The following is a 16,544-nucleotide window of genomic DNA, read 5'->3' on the forward strand; positions in this document are numbered from 1 at the left end:
AGATTTGAAACTGGGTCACGTGCCTTAAAAAACTAGGTCAGTAGGTCAAATAATAAAAAAAACTTGTGACCTCTCTAGAGGCCATACTTTTCATGGGATCTGTATGAAAGTTGATCTGAATGTTCATCTTGATGATATCTAGGTCAAGTTTGAAACTGGGTCAACTGCGGTCAAAAACTAGGTCAGTAGGTCTAAAATTATTAAAATCTTTTGACCTCTCTAGAGGCCATATTTTTCAATGGATCTTCATGAAAATTGATCTGAATGTTCACCTTGATGATATCTAGGTCAGTTTCGAAACTGGGTCACGTGTGGTCAAAAACTAGGTCAGTAGGTATAAAAATAGAAAAACCTTGTGACCTCTCTACAGGCCATATTTTTCATGAGATCTTCATGAAAATTAGTGAGAATGTTCACCTTGATGATATCTAGAAAAAATTCAAAGCAGGGTCACGTACCTTCGAAAACTAGGTCAGTAGGTCAAATAATAGAAAAACCTTGTGACCTCTCTAGAGACCATATTTTTCAATGGATCTTCATGAAAATTGGTCAGAATTTTTATCTTGATAATATCTAGGTCAAGTTCAAAACTGGATCACATGAGCTCAAAAACTAGGTCACTATGTCAAATAATAGAAAAAATGACGTCATACTCAAAACTGGGTCATGTGGGAAGAGGTGAGCGATTCAGGACCATCATGGTCCTCTTGTAATTTTTAGCTCGACTATTCGAAGAATAGTCTAGCTATTCTACTCACCCTGGCGTCGGCGTCGGCGTCGGCGTCGGCGTCGGCGTCACACCTTGGTTAAGTTTTTGCATGCAAGTACATACAGCCATCAATTAAAGGCATATAGCTTTGAAACTTATATTTTCTTTTTCTAGGTCAATTACCAACCTCTCTAGGTCAAGTCCCATAACTCTGACATGTATTTTGAGCAAATTATGCCCCCTTTTGGACTTAGAAAATTTTGGTTAAAGTTTTACATGCAAGTTACTATCTCCAAAACTGATGCAGATATTGATTTGAAACTTCACATGTGTCTTCGGGGTTATAAAACTAGTTGATAGCAGCAAGTCCCATAACTCTGACTTTCATTTTGGCCAAATTATGCCCCCTTTTGGACTTAGAAAATTCTGGTTAAAGTTTTGCGTGCAAGTACATACAGCTATTTCTAAAAGGCATATAGATTTGAAACTTACTTTTTCTTTTTCAAGATCAATTACCAACCTCACTGGGTCAAGACCCATAACTCTGACATGTTTTTTTGAGCAAATTATGCCCCCTTTTAGACTTAGAAAATTTTGGTTAAAGTTTTACATGCAAGTTATTATTTCCAAAACTAATGCAGATATTGATTTGAAACCTCACATGTGTCTTCGGGGTTATAAAACTAGTTGATAGCAGCAAGTCCCATAACTCTGACCTTCATTTTGGCCAAATTATGCCCCCTTTTGGACTTAGCAAATTCTGGTTAAAAGTTTTGCGTGCAAGTACATACAGCTATTTCTAAAAGGCATATAGATTTGAAACTTATTTTTTCTTTTTCTAGATCAATTACTAACCTCACTGGATCAAGTCCCATAACTCTGGCATGTATTTTGTGCAAATTATGCCCCCTTTTGGACTTTGAAAATTCTGGTTAAAGTTTTACATGCAAGTTTCTATCTCCAAAGCTAATGCAGATATTGAATTGAAACTTCACATGTGCCTTCGGGGTTATAAAACTAGTTGATAGCAGCAAGTCCCATAACTGATATGCATTTTGGTCAAATTATTCCCCCTTTTGAACTTAAAACTCTTTTGATATTTAACCTTTTTGGGTAATATTTTCCTGCTTCTGGGACAATATTTCGAATAGTCGAGCTTGGCTGTCTTATGGACAGCTCTTGTTTTAGTGGGGGTGGGTGTGGGGGAGGGGGCAGTGTGTTCTCCCCCCGGAAAATTTTGAAATATTGGTATGAAATAGAGGCTTCTTGTGCACTTTTGTGTTTAAATTTTGAGAAAATATTAATCTTTGGCCAAAATAGTTGGGTGCAACCTTGATGAGTATAGGTCACTTCTCAGCAAACTAGGGAGGGGTTGGGGCATGGGCCTGATTCTTGTACATTTACTCACAATTACACAGCAGCACAATATATAAGGGTTTTCTATTTTCATGATTCTTTGAGTCCCAATTGTACATAGCCACCTGCAACCTCTTATGCTCTAATATCAAGGTCAGTATTCAGCTCACAAAATGAAGAGGTCACCAGCAGCATATCAAAGGTCTTTAGAGCCTCACCAATATGCCATCACTCTTTACATTATGTAACAAAATTCATTATACAAATAGACTAACAACATTTGCTAACATATTTTTTCTTCTTTTGATAAAAAAATAGGAATAGTAGGAGTTTTTTCAAAAAAAGTAGGAAAAATTTAGGAACATACCTAAAAAGTAGGAAAAAGTAGGACTACCTGAAAGCCTGTGCTTTGTATTGACAAGGATGCCACCGGGGGCATCAAGCGTTTATTGAACGCAGCTCCTTGTTTTATTAAAAAAACTGATAGAGTCAATTATCTCTGTAACTATCAAAGCTTTGGATTTGAAACTTAAAAAATTTATCAACCATCAAAGTCTTCACCAGGAGAAATAATCCCTTTAACTTTGATTGCATTTTTCACAGAGTTATGCCCCTTTTTTTGTTAGTTTATTAAACTTTTTACTGGCAAAACTCTAATTAAGAATCAAGCACTGAGAAAAGTCGAGCATGCTGCCTTACGGATAGCTCTTGTTCAAGTTGTACTTTAATATGGCTCAATTTTATTTGCCAGTTAAACAAAGAGGATCAAAGATCAAATGTTGTATAACCTGTAATAAGACTCTGTTATTTTAGAGGAACCATCTGTTTCAGTCTGTCCATGCATGTAGTCACAAAAATGCAGATCATCAACACTTGTTGCAAAGACAATCTGTTTATAGTCCTAAAATTATTAAAATCCTTTGTAAAAGAGTTTATATGTATAGTCATAAAACATCGAGAACGGTCAAAATTTGTTGGAAAAGTATCTGTTTATAGTAGTAAAATATTGAGGACCATTCTACATCTGTTTAAATGGCAGTCTATTTTAAGAGTGACTTACACGTTTTACATTAGGTGTATTGTTTATTGTGAAAATTGTTAGTGAAATTGTATTCTAGATGTGATATAGAATAAAATAATTAAAATATATTGTGTTGGTATTACTGCTATTACCGCATAAAGTAAAAAAAGTCTTAGGTGGTCGCCTAGCGGAAGTCGAAGACTAAGTGCAGTTTTTTATCCTACACTTCCGTTAAAAATGGACCACCTGAAGACAATTTAGTGTTGAGTAACCATTGTCTCCCTATTTAAGTTTACTTTGTTTTTAATTAGTTCTTGATCATAGACACCCTGTTTAAAGAAAATTTTGGTTTTATGGTTGGCTTCTTTATAAGCTTCTGTTAAAAATTGTCTGTCACCACTCGCTAGACAACGCAGAGAAAAGGCTAGGCGACGTATTTTTGTTTTTAGCTCGACTATACGAAGTATATGGAGAGCTATCCTACTCAACCTGGTGTCTGCGTCCTTCCGCGTCCCCGCCTTGGTTTAAGGGTTTTTTTTTTACACTTTCTCTGTTTTCTCTTTATCTCTGCAATTACATGATGGATTTGTTTTAAACTTAAAATAGTTATTCCTCATCTTAACCCACATCATGTGGCACAAGGACCATAACTCTCACACCAATATTTCATGAATTATCCCCCCTTTTTACTTAGAATTTCAGGTTAAAGTTTTGATGCATTTTCACTCTAAAATATTACTAAATGGATTTGAATCAAACTGGAAGTAGTTATTCCAAATTACATGTATCTGCCACATCATATGACACAAGGTCCATAGCTCTGGTACCAATATTTAATGAATTATCCCCCACTTTTACTTAGAATTGCAAGTTAAAGATCTTCATGAAAATTGGTCAGAATGTTCACCTTGATGATATCTAGGTCAAGTTCGAAACTGGGTCACGTGCCGTCAAAAACTAGGTCAGTAAAACAAATAATAGAAAAACATTGTGACCTCTCTAGAGGCCATATTTTTCATGGGATCTATATGAAAGTTGGTCTGAATGTTCATCTTGATAATATCTAGATCAAGTTCGAAACTGAGTCATGTGCGATCAAAAACTAGGTCAGTAGGTCTAAAAATAGAAAAAAACTTTGTGACCTCTCTAGAGGCTATACTTATAAATGGATCTTCATAAAAATTGGCCAGAATGTTCACGTTGATGATATCTAGGTCAAATTCGAAACTGGGCCAACTGCGGTCAAAAACTAGGTCACTAGATCTAAAAATAGAAAAACCTTGTGACCTCTCTAGAGGCCATACTTCAAAATGGATCTTCATGAAAATTGGTCAGAATGTTCACCTTGATGATATCTAGGTCAGGTTCGAAACTGGGTCACGTGCCTCAATAACTAGGTCAGTAGGTCAAATAATAAAAAAACCTTGTGACCTCCCTAGAGGCCATGTTTTTCATGGGATCTGTCTGAAGATTGGTCTGAATGTTCATCTTGATGATATCTAGGTCAAGTTTGAAACTCGGTCAACTGTGTTCAAAAACTAGGTCAGTAGGTCTAAAAATAGAAAAACCTTGTGACCTTTCTAGAGGCCATACTTTCGAATGGATCTTCATGAAAATTGGTCAGAATGTTCATCTCGATGATATCTAAGTCAATTTGGAAACTGGGTCACATGCCTTCAATAACTAGGTCAGTAGGTCAAATAATAAAAAAAAACCTTGTGACCTCTCTGGAGGCCATATTTTTCAAGGGATCTGTATGAAAGATGGTCTGATTGTTCACCTTGATGATATCTAGGTTAAATTAGAAACTGGGTCAACTGTGGTCAAAACCTAGGTCAGTAGGTCTAAAAATAGAAAAACCTGGTGACCTCCCTAGAGGCCATACTTTCGATTGGATCTTCATGAAAATTGGTCAGAATGTTCATCTTGATTATATCTAGGTCAAGTTCGAAACTGGATCACGTGCCGTCAATAACTAGGTCAGTAAGTCAAATAATAAAAAACCTTGTGACCTCTCTAGAGGCCATATTTTTTCATGGGATCTGTATGAAAGTTGGTCTGAATGTTCATCTTGATGATATGTAGGTCAGGTTCAAAACTGGGTCACATGAGCTCAAAAACTAGGTCACTATGTCAAATAATAGAAAAAAACGACGTCATACTCAGTTCAAAACTTGGTCATGTGGGGACAGGTGAGCGATTCAGGACCATCATGGTCCCCTTGTTTAATTATGTCCCCTTTTTGCTTAGAATTACACTTACTTAGCGTTTTGATACACTTTATCTCTCTTATAACTTAACATTTTTGACACAGACTCAAGCTATTGTGCACGGGGCCTCCGTGGCCGAGTGGTTAAGGTCGCTGACTTCAAATCACTTGCCCCTCATCGATGTGGGTTCGAGCCTCACTCGGGGCGTTGAATTCTTCATGTGAGGAAGCCATCCAGCTGGCTTACGGAAGGTCGGTGGTTCTACCCAGGTGCCCGCTTGTGATGAAATAATGCACGGAGGGGCACCTGGGGTCTTCCTTCACCATTAAAGCTGGAAAGTCGCCATATGACCTATCATGTGTCGGTGCGACGTTAAATCCAAAACAAACAAAAGAAAACAAGCTATTGTGCAATATCTTCTTTCACCATTGGAGTCATTAAACACCCCAGTGACAGCTCCAGGTTCCTCAGTATAGTTAAACTTGCCACTACCCCTATTATGTTTGTCAATACATGTATATATGTTACTTTCAACCATACTTAGGTGAAGTTAAACTTGCCACTGCCCCTATTACTTTTGTCACTACATGTATATGTTACTTTCAGCGTTACTGGATAAAGCTTAATTTACGAGTTACTAAGGTATGGCTTAACTTGCACGTTACCACAAGCGATTAGGGGTCACTTGACTGTGACCTTGACCTGCTGACCTACTTTCTTGTTTTTTAATTCAGGGTCATGATGACCCTCTTGTTTCTCTTTATCTCTGTAATTACTTGATGCATTTGCTTCGAACTTAAAATAGTGAATAATCCCCCTACCCCTGTGTTCAGGTTAAAGTTTTGGTGCACTTTCACTCTATCTCGCTTATTGATAAATATGATTTGATTCAAACTTAAAATAGTTGTTCCACATCATAAATCACATCATATGACACAAGGTCCATAACTCTGGCACCAATTTTTTTATCAATTATGCCCCTTTGTACTAAGAATTAGGTTAATTTTGATGTGAGAATGGGTGAATGGATATAGATTTGGCGTCATCTGTCCATCTTTCCATCTTTGAAGTGGTTTTGAATATTTATAAGAAACTTCATATACATGATCACCACTATATGGGAAATGTGGCCTGTAAAGTTTCATTCAGATTGCCCAAGTAACATGAAAGTTATGGCTCTTAGTAGATTTTACTGTTAACTATACAGGGTACTATAATAATGGCAATTTCTGCTTCTTATTAGTCCCCTACTGGCTGAAAACCAGTTTCGGGGACAATGGGAATGCGCTTTTCCATTAATCTGTCCGTCCGTCCGCAATTTCGTGTCTGGTCCATAGATCTGTCATCCATGAAGGGATTTTAATATTACTTGGCACAAATGTTCCCCATGATGAGACGACATGTTATGCACAAAACCCGGACCCCTAGCTCAAAGGTCAAGGTCACAATTGGAGGTCAAAGGTCAACAGGGCTTTTTTCCTGTCCGGTCCATAACTCTCCCATCCATGAAGGGATTTTAATATTACTTGGCACAAATGTACCTCGTAATAAGACGATGTGTCAAGAACAACTTTCAGACCCCTAGCTTAAAGGTCAAGGTCACACTTAGCAGTTTAATGTTAACATAGCATGAACAGGGATCTGTTTCGTGTCTGGTCCATAACGCTGACGTTCATAAGAGATTTTAATGTCACTTGGCACAAGTGTTCCTCATGATGAGACGACGTGTCGTGCGCAAATCCCGGACCTCTAGCTCAAAGGTCAAGGTCACAATTGGGGGTCAAAGGTCAACTGAGTTTTTTCCTTGTCCGGTCCATAACTCTGCCATCCATGAAGGGATTTTAATATTACTTTGCACAAATGTTCCCCATGATTAGACAACGTGTCAAGCGTAAAACCCGGACCCTTAGCTCAAAGGTCAAGGTCATAACTGGAGGTCAAAGGTCAATTAGTTTGTTTTTTTTCCTGTCCGATCAAGAACTCCGCCATCCATCAAGGGATTACAATATTACTTGGCATAAATGTTCTCCATGATGAGACGACATGTCTTGCGCAAAACCAGAACCCTAGCTTAAAGGTCAAGGTCACACTGAGATCAAAGGTCAATAGGATTTTTTTCCTGTCCGGTCTATAACTTTGTCATGCAAAACAGGATTTAAATATCAGTTGGCACAAATATTCACCTGGATGAGACAACATGTCATGTGCAAAACCGGGGCCCAAGGTCTAATGTCAATGTCACACTAAGTGACCAAAGGTAAGATACAAGAATGACTTTGTCTGGAGCACTTCTTCATGCATGGAGGGATTTTGATGTAACTTGGCACAAATGTTCACTAACATAAGACAGATTGTTATGCACAAGAACCAGGTCCCTAGGTCTACGGTCAAGGTCATAGAGGTCAAAGGTCAAATTCAAGAATGACTTTGTCCGGAGCATTTCTTCTTCACGCATGGATGGATTTTGATGTAACTTGGACCTAATGTTCACCACCATGAGGCTCCCTTGTTTTTAGAATTATGTCCCTTTGTTTTACTATAAATAGATTATATTGTAACTTTATTACTGGCCATAGAGAAAACTCGAGACCACTTTTCTGTGGTACAACATGCATGTTACATCCAATTATTAGTTGTATTTTGACCTATCTCTACCTGGAAAGAGTTTCTTGTGGACTTATATTATATAGATTTTTTTTAGGATTAATTTCACTTTGTTGTTACTATAAATAATTTATATGATAACCTTTTTATAATCGGCCCAAAAATTCAATATGAAAACAACTGTGAGCTTTTATGTATGTACATTTTAATCCAAATGTGTTATTATAACATATTGTATAATATAGTACAATATTGTTTATACATCATTGATAGATATCAGTTCATTATGTTATACTGCAGTAGAGAAAATTAGGTGCCTTCCAGTAGGGGACTTTGTATTGCATGGCAATACTTCATTCACATGTTTCACCTAGAACTATGAAACCTGAATTAATTTAGATCACCACAATGTGGAAGTGCACACTCAATTTCGACAGGATCTTAGTAGTAACTTCAAAGTTATTGCCCTTTAATTGTTTAAAATCCACATACTTTTACATAAAAAAACTAACCAATTGGTAGAATTTCATTAAGGCCTATGTTATTCTGAAATTATGAATTAGGTGGGTGGGGTACATGATATTATTTCTGAGAAATTTCGAAGTTATTGTAAAACAAATTTTATTCCAGTGTAACAATACATTAAAACCATGCAGTGCTGAACTCTTACTTTAATTAAAAGACTAAAGTGGGAAAAGTTATCAGTATGTTCGGGTCACAATTTTCGGGGTAAGTATTCTATATCATCAAGCATAAATGCGAAAAAGTATAACATACATAGTAAAGCTGAACTATCCGTGTAAATGAGCTGAGAGCTATTTTTCTATTTCCATTTATTACTTTTCTAAAAAAAACACATTAAAATTAACCAGGTGTGGGTAAAATTTGTCATTTTTGTGCACATGCCTTTACACATTAAAGAAGTCCCAACTATAAGTATGGTGTGCGAGAAGGGCCTGAGCGCGTGTACGTAGTGCGCATTTACAGGGAGTGTATTGCTCAAATTAATATATTAAATATATATTTGACTTTATCGTAAGTCCGAAAAGTGCACCAAAAATAGCAGTATTAATTTTGTAATAATATTATTTATTTGCAAGCGTAGCCTATCTCTGACAAATGACATCGAGAATTCTAACTAGCCTTATAGAAAGCTGCATTTTCAAGTACCTGATATTTTCCACTTTGGTTAAAAAGCATTTTTTACAATACATTTTTGTAGATAGTGACTGGCTACAGAAGGAATATCACGGAAATAAAAATACGCTGGACCTACGGAATGCTACAACCTACTAAACTTCAAAGTTTAAATTTTTGCTTTAATAAAAAGTGAAAAATAAACTAGAACTCTATGATAAAACTCAAATAGATCGTTTCGGAAGTGTTAGAGAGTGAGAAAGCAAACATATCCTACGTAGTATTTAGCATGGATGATTTTGCACTGGGGTCATGGGACTCGTCCCGAAAAGGCCGGTCCGTCAGCCGCGAGTTAGTTGAATGAATGGTTACAGACTTCTATCCGCATGGCGCCTGGCAAAGTGGTAGGAGTTGGGAGGTAGTTGGCTAGCACAATAAAGGTGTCTCATAAGCCAATTTGACTGGCCCTTTCAATAAGGGTGACACTATAATAAAAAATAAAAAGAGACCTTTACCTTTATACAGTAGGGATATGTTTGTTTTACATGTAAAATCAAAGCATTAACCCCTCGTGAAAATATTATGCTTTCGGCGTTCACTGTATAATTATAATATTATACTTTGACGTTACACTGATACAAACAAATACCCTTTTGCATATTCATTTATATAAAAATAAAAACAAGCAAACAAACAAACAACTATGGGGAAAATGTTTATCTTTTTTATTTTGTTGGGTTTAGAGTAACATCAAAACGATACAATAAACTTTTTCCATTTTTTTTTTTTTTTTTTTTTTTTTTGGTGGGGAAAACCTCCAGGTGCCCCTCCAAACATTTTTGGGGCTCAGTTGAGTACCTAGATAGAGGCAGAGACCTTCGAAAAGTCAGCTGGTGGCAAGGAATTCAAAGTCAGCGACTTTGGCCATCCGGTCATGGAGGCATCTATAGAAGTAATGTTTGAAATATTTACCATTATTCAATTCTCACGCTGATTTTCATTCCTGTGAAGTGAACAATTATGTCTACGTTTTTCTTTTGCAACTATTAAACTTATATATTCAATTAAATCCCGATAATATAAATGATACTGTCAATGATATTTACCGCCTGAAATTACAAATGGTTTGTCGAATACACCATACTTTTAATTACAAAAATTTACACACCACGAGGGTCGGAAAGCACGAAATTTACGTTCTTGAATGTATATATGAAACGTCATGCTTGAAATGTAAATAAAGGAATAAAAGTAATTTTTAAATGTTCGTGGAAAAGATCGAACTGTGATTGTCGATGTTTCCGGTACAGAATATATATGAACGTATATATACGAGCCGTTTCATCTTATGGGACTTACAGGAACATTGTAAGCGATTGTTTATTTATTTTATTTATGTTCTAGTAACCTTTGACACTGATTTCGAGGACAAGCCGTATTTGTGACACATACATGTCTGTTGTTGGGCTGTAAAAAGATAGATCCAAAATTTAAACTAAAAGCTATATTGCATAACTTCTTCGTCATTTCTGTGCATAGAATTCGGTTGCTATTTCGTTAGAATATCAGAAAATTACTGGAAATAAAACATATCTTTGAAAAAGTCCCGATCTTTCATCATTTGTTTGGTTGGCGTATGTTTACAAATTTCATGTTAGTAGGCCGTAATGTCCAAGAAGCCGTGTAAAGTGATAATTTTGATGACACATTGGTTTTATTTTGTAATTGCGAGTGATCGTTACGTGATCAGAAAGATCGGACAGTGGGATGTTATAAAAAAGTGATACTTTATTTAGATAAGAAAGTGAATCGCACTATACAATAAGGAATTCTAAGGTAAAATACTCCTTTTACTTCGTTCACTGAAGAAAACATGGCGGACATATTTTTGTAAAATATTGGTGCACGTATGATTTGTGTAACCCAGTTTGACGACGTTTTCTTAGAAAACTAACGCTCAGCTCATTTACACTGACATATCCTTGATTGATGAATATATATATTGTATAGATATAAGAGACTTACGGTACCAAATACTTACCCCGAAAATTCCTGTGCATTTTGCTCTTGTGCACTGTTGGAACATGTTTTTGAGTGTCATTGATACTTTATAATTTACTCGAAGATACATTTTTTATTATTATTAGTTTCTCTTTGAACCCCGAGCATTTCTCGCGTTGTTACGACAATCTCAGTTTTACATAGGAATTTTGCGCTGTCAAAATAGCATAGTCCTTAAACTTCTTTCATTTTTTTTCTATGAACATTTATTATGGACAAGTGAAGTTGTGTACCCACACCCGGTCACCCCCACTACCCTGTTCACGTCCCATCCCACTCCTTACCACCTATCCCCACCAACCTCAATGTTTTTCTTCCAATTTTTAGCAATGCTCAGGTGAGTAATTGTGATCGCTTCCTGTCTGTCGTCTCGTCAATATTTAGCTTGTGTATCCGATAGAGGCTGTAATTTTCAGTTGATCTGGATGACATTTGGTCAGAATGATTGCCTTGATGAAATCTAGGCCAAGTACAAATATGGGTCATAATTTGGGTTAAAAAAAACTAGCTTACTAGCTCAGATCAAGGAAAAACCTTGTGTATGTGATAGAAGCTGTATTTTTCAATCGATGTTCTTGAAATTTGGTCAGAATGATTGCCTTGATTAAATCTAGGTCAAGTTTTAACATGGGTCATCTGGGTTGAAAAAATAAATCCTAGTTCATATCAAAGAAAATGTTGTTTATGCAATATGGACTGCATTTTAAACCGGATCTTCATAATATTTTATCAGAATGTTTGTCAGGATGCTAGGTCAAGTACGAATTTGGGTCATCTTGGGTCAAAAACTACTAGGTCATCCGGTCAAATTAAATCAAATTAAAGAAAAATCTTGTGTGTGCTCTTAATAGGGGATGCATTTTACACTGGATATTCATAAAATTTAGTTAGAATAATAGCCTTGATAAAATCTAGGTCAAGTTCTAATATGGGTCATCTGGGGTCAAAAACTAAGTCACTAGGTAAGTCAAAGAAAAACCTTGTGTATGCGATAGAGGCTGTAATTTTTAATTTATCCAAGAAATTTGGTCAAAATAATTGTCTTGATCAAATCTAGGTCAAATTCGAATATAAGTCATCAAAGTCACTAACTAGGTCACTTGGTCAAATCAAAGAAAAACATTGTGTATGCAATAGGTATATGTGAAATTTTACACCGAATTTACACCGAATCCTCATGAAATTAAGTTAGAATAGTTTCCTTGATGAAATGTAGGTCATTCAAATTTGGATAATCTTGGGTGGAAAACCAGGTTACTATGTCAAATCATCTACGCCAGATCTTCATGAAATTTGATTAATATGTCTGTCTAGATAAAGTCTAGGTCAAGTTCGAATATGGGTCGTCTGGGGTCAAAAACAAGGTCACCCGTCAAATCAAAGAAAAACCTTTTGTGGCAGTAGGAGCTGCATTTTACACTAGCTATTCATAAAATTTAGTCAGTATGGCAGCCTTCTTGAAATCTAGAACAAGTTTCAATATGGATAATCTTGGGCAAAAACTAGGTCGCAAGGTCAAATAAAAGAAAAACCTTGTGTATGCAATAGGGACTGCATTTTACACTGGATCTTCATGAAATTTTGATCACAATGTTTTTGTTAATGACCTCTAGGTCACGTTTGTATCTGGGCCATGTTGGGTCGAAAACTAGGCCATCCAGCCAACTCAAAGCAAAAGTTTGATAACACTTTAAAGGTCATGTTTATGACCATATCTTACTGAAATTTGGTCAAAATATTTCTGAGGTCCAATACTAGGTCACATGTTGAAATAAAAGAAAAACCTTGTATATGCAATAGTGGCTGCATTTTCATTTTAAGTACAGTGCAACCTCTGTAGAGCAACACCCTTTGGGAAGCGCAAATATTGACCTCTGTTGAGAGGTTGTTGCTCTATAGAGGTTAAATTGATAGTAAAATTCCACTATGGGAAATTTTGATGATGCTGTTGTGGAGAGTTTTTGCTGTAGAGAGGGCCGCTCTGGAGAGGTTTCACTGTACATGTAACTTTGTCAGAATGTTTTTCTGCATGAAATCTCTGATAAATACGTTGGGTTAAAAACTAGGTCACCAGGCAAATCAAAGTATAAACTTGTTTACACTCTAGGGGTCACATTTTTAGCTCACCTGAGCACAAAGTGCTCAAAGGTGAGCTTTTGTGATCACCCTGTGTCCGTCGTCTGTTGTCGTCCGTCCGTCAGTCAGTCGTCCATCGTCAGTCGTCAACAATTTGACTGTTAACACTCTAGAGGTCACAATGTTGGCCCAATCTTGATGAAACTTGTTCAGAATGTTACCCTCAATAAAATCTTGGACAAGTTCGATATTGGGTCATCTGGGGTCGAAAACTAGGTCACCAGGTCAAATCAAAGGAAAAGCTTGTTAACACTTTAGAGGTCACAATTTTAGTCCAATCTTAATGAAACTTGGTCAGAATGTTACCCTCAATAAAATTTGGGATGAATTTGATATTGAATCATCTTGGGTCAAAAACTAGGTCACCAGGTCAAATAAAAGGAAAAGCTTGTTAACACTGTTGAGGTCAAATTTATGACTATATCAATATGAATTTTGGTCAGAATGTTAATCTTGATAGTTTTAAGGTCCAGTTTGAATCTAGGTCATGTAGGATTAAAAACTAGGTCACCAGGTCAAATCAAAGGAAAAGCTAGTTAACACTAGAGGCCACATTTATGACTGTATCTTAATGAAACTTGGTCAGAATGTTGATCTTGATGATTTATAGGTGAAGATCAAATCTGGATTAGGTGGGGTCAAAAAGTAGGTCACTAGGTCAAATCAAAGGAAAAGCTTGTTAACATCATAGATGCCACATTTATGACTGTATCTTCATGAAACTTAGTTAAAATGTTAATCTTGATGATTTTTAGGTCAAGTTCGAATCTTGGTCATGTGAAGTCAAAAACTATGTCACCGGGTCAAATCAAAGGAAAAGCTAGTTAACCATTTAGAGACCATATTTATGAACATATCTTAATGAAACTTGGTCAGAATGTTAATCTTGATAATCTTTAGGTCAATAGGTCAGGTGAGCGATACAGGGCCTTCATGGCCTTCTTGTTATTCTATCTTATAAAGTCTTGGATGATTGCGAATCTGGGTCACGTTGGGCCAAAAACTAGGTCATTGGGTCAAATGAAAGGAAATGCTTGTACACACTCTAGAGACCACCTTTTTGCTCCAATTTTCCCGAAATCAGTTATTACTAAATAGACCTGGTTCAAACTTAGAACAATTGTTCCAGCATCGAAATAGTCGAGCGCGCTCTCTCCTATGACCGCTCTTGTTTTACTACATGTACTAGTTTACCTATACATTTCACCGATATTGACTGTATATAGTAATTGAAAGACTTAATTCCTTAACTTGATTCTTTTGAACAGTTGTAATTACTATTGGTCTTTCAGTCCGGAAGTTCTTGTCTTTCTTCATTGTCAGTCTCTTCTAAGAGCCGCCGGTGAGTTCACGTCTCGACCAGGCACAGGACATTGACGGCACTAGGTCATAATTATATTGACCTTTTTTCCGTCAGTGTCCTGACTGAAGCCGACGGGAGTGGCCCTAAAAGGGGGCCGTTTGTGAAAGGAGCTACCTCTTTGGTTGATGGCCTGCAGATAGACGGCATACAGAGAAGACCTAGAGCTTCACGATCCCTACGCTCAACGTGGGGTGAGGGAGAGGCACATCAACTCCACGACGAGGGACTAGCGACAGCAACTTGTGGCTCCAACCGCCCTTGTTAGGGCGACCATGCTTGCCTTCATTTTCTATTGTCATGCAAACACGTCCCTTCTCGGGTCACTGTCACTTACGGTCTCATTGGCCGTGACAGTGATTCACTTTTGGATTCAAAATTATTTGAATTTTTTCGAAAAATACTCTACAGAAATTGCGTAGAGGTAAATTCTCTTCCAAATTTGGCTTCAAAATTCTCTGTAACGGCATGCCAAGTATACGTGTACACAGCTTAATGCTATACTGTGTCTTAAAGGGCGAATGGATCCTTATGAACCTTTAGCCGCTGACGGTAAGCCATTCTGCCTTTGCGGCCAGTGCAGACCAAGATCAGCCTGCACATCCGTGCAGTCTGATCATGATCTGTACTTTTCGCTATTCAGTCAGTGTCTTTTAGGTAAACACCTCTTTTAACAGTTAATGATACTATCTAAATTAAAAGATGGACTAGTTCATTATAGAAATATAGCAGGATAAGGGTTAGACATACACACGAACGAACGGTCATTGTCAGTCATGTTTGATCAAGTGCCCTCTTGAAATAGAGATGGCAGGATGTTTCATTCGATTGCCCTCGTTTGAATGTAGTACATGTAATTACAAACTCGTGGGGACCTCCATGGCCGAGTGGTAAATGTTGCTGACTTCAAATCACTTGCCTCTCATCGATGTGTGTTCGAGCCTTACCCGAGGCGTTTAATTCTTCATGTGAGAAAGCCATCCAGCCGACTTACGGAAGGTCGATGGTTTTACCCAGCTGTCCGCTTATGATGAAATAAATAATGCACGGAGGCGCACCTGGGGTCTTCTTCCACCGTCATAGCTGGAAAGCCGCCGTATGACCTATAAATGTGTCGGTGCGGCGTAAAGCCCAACAAAATAAATAAATAAACAAAGTCGTGGAATAGTTCGGTTTATCACGAAATTCTTAATGGGGTTTTCTAAGAAAACAATATCTTGTTTAATCCTAGTAAGTAAACAGTAATGTGATCACGGCACGCAAATAAGTTAAATAGACAAAGGCATAACCTGGAGTACAGTTTATCCAGTTTTCAAAATTATCTAAATATGACACGAAATCTCGCAAGAATTAAACCTGTACCCTACTTAATTAGTTTGGACAATACCACTTCTAAAGGAGGCAGTAAACTGGCTTTCCAATCCTGAGGTCGGGGGTTCGATCCCCGGCAGCTACTCGGGAGTTTTCAGACACGCTTTTCAGTGTTTCCCACCTAACTAAAGGTGCACTGGTCAGAAACCCAGGCAATCCTTGCGTGTATCATTGATATACACTGGGCACGTTAAAGAACCAGGTTGTCTATTCGAAACGAGCTAGGCTAAGTTAGACGGACAAGCCTTTATCTGATTTGTGATCTCTCTGTCGTGGCGGCTTTGTCTCACTCTGTCCCTCTGGTCAGATCGCTCTGTGTCTGTACTAGTAGAGGATGAATTATGCGCCCTGTGTGGCTGCATTTGAACTATGTAAAGCGCCTTTGAACGTAAAATTGATCATGAAAAGGGCGCTTTATAAATCTGGTATAATAATAATAATATTAATATATTATTACATACTCGTTTCTATTCCCCGTTAAGTTACACTGGTACCGGAAACGTCAATATTTTCCCATACACTGACGCCTGAATTTCATATCGGGTGCGTGACGTAATTCAGTGCTTGTTGTTGCACTAT

The sequence above is a fragment of the Mercenaria mercenaria genome, chromosome 19 (genome assembly GCF_021730395.1).
Source record: "Mercenaria mercenaria strain notata chromosome 19, MADL_Memer_1, whole genome shotgun sequence".
Taxonomy (NCBI): Eukaryota; Metazoa; Mollusca; class Bivalvia; order Venerida; family Veneridae; genus Mercenaria; species Mercenaria mercenaria.